Here is a 7,567-nt window from a genome sequence, read left to right on the forward strand (position 1 = left end):
AAGAGACAATTGTCTGTCGACAAGAAGACTCAGCCTGAGCAGAAGCGTGTGAAAACTTCATCAAGCTTATGCTCGGCAGCAGAGCTCCAGGTAGCAAACATAGAACAGGATGATCTTTGGGCCAACGCAAGACAGGAAGTTGTTCCACTCTCAGAGGTGCCATCCCGTACGACAGTGCGAGTGTGGAGACCGCCCCCCTCGTAGAGGACGAAACCTTACTATCACTTATAAAATGTCAAAACGTGGATGTCATCCCTGATGACTGGACGATGTGGATCAAGCTCGGTTCACAATCTCTGCAGATCTTACGTCGCAAAGCCGGTCAAATCAGATATAGCATTGGTCACTTTAGGGTGATCATCCCCGACGCAGAAGGGGAATCCGCAAAGCCTAAAAGTGGTGCAGATTAATCTGCATCACTGCACGATAGCATCGGAGGATCTGCTGCTCTTCATGGGTGAGGAAGATGTGGACGTGGCCCTTATTAAAGAACCCTTGCTAGTGGCGGGGAGGGTCACAGGTCTATCCACTAGCGGCTTCTTGCTTCTCACCCCACAGACTGAAAGTAAAATTAGAAGCTATATTCTGGCTAAGAAAAGCACTAATATTCTTTTTCTTCCCCAATTTAGCGGTGCGGACATAACAGTGGCAATGTGGGAGCAGAAGGGAACACCCAACATCATCCTCACATCTTCTTACATGCCATATCATGTACCTGATCCCCCGACGACATCCTACAGAAAACTCACCGTTTGGGCGAAGCAACGAGGGATAAGTATGTTGGCTGGCTGTGACGGTAATGCACACCACACGGCTTGGAACAGCTGCAGCATCAACGATAGAGGTGAGTCACTTTTTAGTTACTTATTATCCAAAAAAAAACTGACCATTTGTAATAAGGGTAATCACCCCACTTTCTACAATAGAATAAGGAAGGAGGTTATAGATATAACTCTCGTAACTAACTCGAACAATGTTAGGGTTGAGGGCTGGTACGTTTCGATAAAATGGTCTTTTTCTGATCACTGTCGCATCGTATTGTCCATTAACCTAAGCAAACCGACACAACAACCTTATCGAAATCCTCGTAGGACAAATTGGAAAGACTTCAGCCAGTTGGTGTCTGAAATGCGCCGCCCGTATACGGCGGAGCCAATCTCAGCGGACTAACTGGAGGGAGCGGTCCTCTGTCTAACGAACTAAACGAATGTTACGTAGCAACCTGTCCCGGGAGCAGGCCGCCCAGGCGACACGCAAAGTGCTGGACGGCGGAACTAAGACAACTTAGGATAGCAGCTGGGAGGGCTTTCAAGAAGGAGATAAAAAAAGCAAAGAAAGTATCGTGGTTTTGTAAGGACCTCGAAATGATATCTGAAGCCGCGTGACTAAGAAGGTGCCTCTTAAAAACCCTGCTCCTCCCGGTTTCCTGGAAAATCCAGGAGGAGGGTATACCGAAAGCAGCCTTGAAACACTAGAACACCTGGTGGATTTCAACTTCCCCTTGCGGCAGTGCAGGGGACACAGTCACTCCTGTGACAGAACAACCTAGTACCCATAGGCAAGGCAGTCCAGTTGACAAAATTTTCACTGAACAGAGAGTAGCTTGGGCTATCAGATCCTTCCAACCCTTCAAATCTCCGGATCTAGATGGAATCTTTCCAGCCATGCTACAACGAGCAAGTGCCACGGTAATTTCCTGGCTAACGACCATCTTTTGGGAGCTTCCGCCTTAGCTATATTCCAAAGCTATGGAGGGAGGTAAGAGTGGTCTTCATTCCTAAAGCAGGGAAGACAGGCCACAGTACCGCTAAAGATTTTAGACCTATCAGCCTCTCAACATTTCTCCTCGAAATAATGGAGAGGCTTCTGAGTCTGCAGATCATGCGATGTCTTACTCCTGAGAACTTCAGCGAGGCCCAACATGCCTACCAAAAAGGCAGGTTGGTTGAAAAAGTCCTGCACGAGGTGTTCGGAAGTACAGAGAAAGCATTAACCCATAAAGAATACGCACGGGCAGCCTTTCTGGACGTGGAAGGCGCCTTTAACAATGTTAATTTGGCATCCATACACTGATCCATGGCGGCCGTAGGACTGGACCCGCTGACCACTCTCTGCATCGACAATACGTTGAGCAGCTGAACCATCAATGGCTCCCTGGGAACAGCAGCAGTAAGGAAAACAGCCATACGTGGCACCCCTCAAGGGGGAGTCTTATCTCCCCTGCAGTGTGCTTAACGAATTCCTACTCGCAACATCGAAAGCCGCTAAGGTCGGTCCCTATGCGGATGACTTAGTCATTTTGGTCGTGGGGAAATTCCTCTCCAAAACCGAACTTCTTCTGTCCACCAAGCAATATAAAGTAGACAAATTTCAAACTCCGTACCTCAATGGAGCAAGCCCTGAACTGTCAAAAGAAGCGAAGTTATTGGGGGTTATTCTCGACTCTAAGCTTTCCTGGAAAAGGAATACCGAAGAGCGGAGAAGAAAGGCGCTCATTGCGATCTACTCCTGTAAAGCCATGATCGGGAAAGGCTGTGGGCTGCGACGACAGATAATACACTGGATTTATACGGAGGTGGTTAGACCTATTCTCATCTATGGTGCGCTATGGTGCACGCAGTTGACACCAAAACCTATCTACTCATCTACGCAAAAGGTCCAACGATAGGCATGCTTATGCATAACGGGGGCTAGAGACACTCCTGGATACTCCACCCATAGACATAGATCGCAGCTAAAGGCGCTCTACGACTCAGGGCGTCTAACAGGCAGCGAACAACTTGCATAGGTCCCGCCGAAATCCGCGAGAGAGTGGGGGTAGAGTACACTAGCTGTGACTATCAAGTCACGGAAACTGATTTCAATCGAAATTTTGATGTTCAATACTCCAGACAGAAGTGACTGGGAACTTAGTATTGCTCTTAGTGATGACGAAATACCCATTTTCACGGACGGCTTCAAAATTGACGTCGGAACAGGATCCACAGCAGGTGGGAAAATCTGCACACCTGCATGGTATCGCGCTCGCTCTGGCCACGGCTCGACGAACGAAAAACAAGGAGTTTATTAAGGCTGTCAAAGCCAAACGTTAAGCTTCTCACAGGAATACTAACGGGACACTGGACCATTGGCCATATGGCCGCCAGATTCGGAACACCGCATAACGATTTCTGTAGAAGCTGTAGAGATGAGGAGGACGTAGAATCCGTCCAGCACTTCCGTTTTGAGTGTCCAGCACTCCGAAGAAAACGCCTCAAGTTTCTTGGGGACCATTTCTTCGAGAGCCTGGATACCTTAGGGAAAGCTCCACTGGAAGGATTCGCCAGACAATCAAAATGGTTCAAAGATATGTAGGGATAGGCATAAATATGTATTCTATTTTGAATGAATTGTTGAATATAATTGTTATAAGGCCATAAAATAACAAAAACAAAGTGAATTGTTTTCATTATTTTCTTGGTAAAATACGTGTGTTATTTATTTTTGCGCCGACAATTAAATATTAGGAAAATATTTTTAATTGCCTATTTTATTTTTTTGTAGCACATATTTTTGAACTTTGAGTGCATATTATAAGCGCATATTTTCGATTTTGCATTTGATTCTGAGCCCTAATTATTATTATTAAAGCGAATGTTTGTAGCAGCTAAGAATTTGCGTTGTTTTTATATTATATTTTTTTGTCGCCGACCTTTTGCGTTTTTGTATATAACATTAGGGATTTTGCGAATGTGAAATTTTAGACATCCGCGGATGCGAATGCGGATGTCAAGTATTTTTAAGAAATAATTTATGTGAGTAATTGGTGGGATTTACGTAAATAAAAAAATAAAAAAGTTGGTAATTTTTAATAATGTTTATTTTATTTAGTACTTGAATGAAAAAATTTGAATATTTTATTTAATAAAAAGTAATACTGTTGCCTTTTCGGGTTAAAGCCTGTTTCTCACAAGAGTCGTAAATGAAACCTGCGTCACTACCTGCTCGCACTCGAGGCGAAATATATTTTCGTCTGAAACTTGACAATATTTTTAATTCTTTTCGATTGACGCTGCACCAGTTGAGAGGACTTTCGGTTATATATTTTTTTTATTCCGGTTGAGAGTTGCATTGGGCCTTCAAATGTCGAATGTATCCTCCTAATTTTCATCTTCACTTGAAGAATCTAGCATCATGGCAAGATCGTTGTTTAAACACAGCTAACAATCGTAACCAGATGTGTCAGCATTTTCCAAAGAATTCTTCATTCTCAGCGTTTTCAATTTAATTTTTGTAATTAATTTTTAATCCTTTGTTCTGTGAATGATTTGCAAAATGTGTGCTTATAGCGAGGTTCTAAATAGGTGGATATGGGAAATATATGGATATTTTCCAGGGATGAAAATTTCGAACAAAATTCGGGTTTCAAAGTCGTGGCTGCCAACAAAATCGGATCAGAATCGTGTTATTGTGTTTTTATAGGCATTTTAATTATTGGAATCACGGATGACGATGGTCTCAGAGGTCCTTAGTACCCGGGTGGCTTCTGCAAAAGGTTCACCTATAATGAATAGCTTGTAATTAGTTTTATTATTTGCTGGGCTCGACTTTTCCTAGTTGCAGGAAGTCACAATTAAATATTCACCGCTGCGGGTGCCATAAACTATCAAATCCGTTTTTTTGTTTCATTCCATACGCACAATGCGCTTCCATATTTTGAGGCAGATGTACGCAAATTTTCAACACATTGCATGCCAAGTCCCACTCCTCAATAGATATTAAACTCGTGTTGAATTGATTCTTATTTGAATTGTGAACTTGGCTGTTCACATTCCGTTTTATCTTTATTTCCCTCCATGCTAATTTTGACAACTATCACAAAACCAAAATAAATATAATTGTGTTTGAGCTGTAACGGCGACTGGTTAACACGACTGGCAAAAAATATCGGAAGGTAAAGATTTTCATTTTGTTTGCCATATATATGTATGTAGGTTTCATCAGTGCACTTGCACAACATTCTGCACTGAAATCTTTGGAAAGATTCTGTTTCTGGAAAGTATAAAAAAAGAAGACTTTTCCTCAGAAATATCTTATTAGCAAATTTTTTTTAACGATATTAACTCTCTTGTGGAGTGCAATGGGATATAGTCGTTGCGCAGGGAATGCAGTTACAGTTGCACGGCTATACTAAATCCCGACTCTTGCGTCCTCGTTCGCGCACTCTGTGCAACGTGAGCAACATGTGCGGTAACCAATCCTATTGGAGCCTTGGGTCACGGCAGAAAGAGAGGAAGCTTCGGTGGGGCCACTCCGACTTATTCGGTTTAAGGGCTCACTGAAGTCTGCAGCGTCTGTTCACCAGTAGGTGCGGCTGCAAGCGGGTGTCTGCTTGGAGCAAGCGACTCGCTATATAAACGTGTATTTGGTTGCGAAACCACTCCCGTCCCAGCAATGGGTTGTGCGCTGGGCTTGGGACCCGCCACGTAAAAACCACTTCCAGTGAAGAAGCAAGGCAAAGCCTCGGATGGGACCCCCCCTTATGATGACGACCACGGCAAACGTTTAAAGGAATACGATTTGAGGGCATGCACCTGGAATGTCCGGACCCTTAATGGTGAAGAAGCCTCTGCCCGGCTGGTTGATGTCCTCGTAAGGACAAAAGCTGACATCACCGCCATCCAAGAAATGCGTTGGACGGGGCATGGCAAGCAATGTATGGGGCCTTGCGACGTCTACAACAGCTGCCATGTAAAGGAGCGTAAATTCGGAGTTGGATTTGTGGTGGGAGAGAGACTCCGTCGCAGAGTACTGTCGTTCACCACGGTGGACGAGCGTCTAGCCACAATCCGCATCAAAGGTAGATTCTTCAACATCTCGCTCATCTCCGCCCATCTTTGGAACCACCGTCGGAAAATTCAGTCTCCACGACGAAACGTCCGACAACGGATTGAGGCTGATCGACTTCGCCGGGGCCCGGAATATGGTAGTATGCAGTACTAGGTTCAAGCATAAAAAGATGCATCAAGCTACGTGGCTGTCCCCGGATCGAAAAACGAGAAACCAAATCGATCATGTTGCGATAGACGGAAGGCACGCTTCCAGTGTTTTAGACGTACGCACACTCCGAGGCCCAAACATCGATTCGGACCACTATCTTGTTGCAGCCAAGATACGCACCCGCCTCTGTGCAGCAAAAAATGTGCGCCCAAATATGCAAGGAAAGCTTAACGTCGAAAAGCTGCAATCACAACAGACAGCCAGCGCTTTCGCTACTCGACTCTCACAATTGCTCTCTTGCACTCTTCAACAAACCGACATATACGAGCAGTGGAACTACATTACCCGCTCACTAAGTACCGCCGCCGAAGAAGTAGTCGGATTTCAGCGAGCCCGAAAGAACAACTGGCACGATGAGGAGTGTCAGAAAGCTGCAGAGAAAAAAGATGCCGCCTACAGGGCCACGCTGCGATCGGGCGCAACGCGCGCTATGGGGGACCGCTATAGGGATATGAAGAGGGAAGCTAGACGTATTTGCCGCAATAAGAACAGAGAGGCCGAAATACGTGAGTGCGAAGAGCTTGAAATGCTGGCCGACAGGAACAATGCCCGAAAATTTTACCAGAGAGTTAGGCGACTTACGGAAGGTTTCAAGACCAGGGCGTACTCCTGTAAGAACAACAATGGCGACCTAGTAACCGATGTCCAGAGCGTACTTAAGTTATGGAGGGAACACTTTTCCGCCGTACTAAATGGTAGCAGCACGGAAATTTGTGGAGAAGAAGAACCCGAGCCCGCAGTCGATGATGACGGAGTCGACGTTCACCACCTGGCTATGACGAGGTACGTATAGCAATAACGCGGCTGAAAAACAACAAAGCTGCTGGAGCTGACAGCTTCCAGTTGAGCTATTCAAGTACGGCGGCGAGGAATGATAAGGTGCATGCATCAACTCTTGTGCAGAATATGGTCAGATGAACGCATGCCCGACGACTGGAATTTAAGTGTGCTCTGCCCAATCCACAAGAAAGGTGACCCCGCCATTCGCGCCATCTACCGCGGGATCAGCCTTCTAAGCATAGGTTACAAGGTTTTATCGAGCGTATTGTGTGAAAGACTGTAGCCCACCGTTAATGAACTGATTGGGCCTTATCAGTGTGTCCAGTGTTGCCAACTTTTGAGTTTCAAAAGGCACCAAAACTTGGAAAACAAAGCGTTTTACCACAGTAAAAGCACTAAATTTTTTTAAATCAAAGGATACTTTTTTTCATAACAGCTTATGGTATTTAACATGCTATGATGGCTCATGCTTACGAAGTAATGCCGAAGTACTGCTGGTATATCTCGAGAAAGGAAAATCGAATCGCAACAAAGGAAAAAGAATTTTAAAGCGGAAAAGTAATACTAAGTTATACCCTAAGTAGAAATTAGCAAAAAAATTGTTGTTTTCACAATGTAACCTGAAATATCGGCAAACCGTGTTTTTGGCACTTTGAGGATGGATACCTCAAAATTCTGACGTGCTAGACCAATTCCGTGGCCAGATTTGGATCAGTACCAAATAATTAACAAGAGACGATGTGTTTTA

The sequence above is a fragment of the Rhagoletis pomonella genome, unplaced genomic scaffold (assembly GCF_013731165.1).
Source record: "Rhagoletis pomonella isolate Grant_MI unplaced genomic scaffold, Rhpom_1.0 Rhpom_scaffold_00005, whole genome shotgun sequence".
NCBI lineage: Eukaryota > Metazoa > Arthropoda > Insecta > Diptera > Tephritidae > Rhagoletis > Rhagoletis pomonella.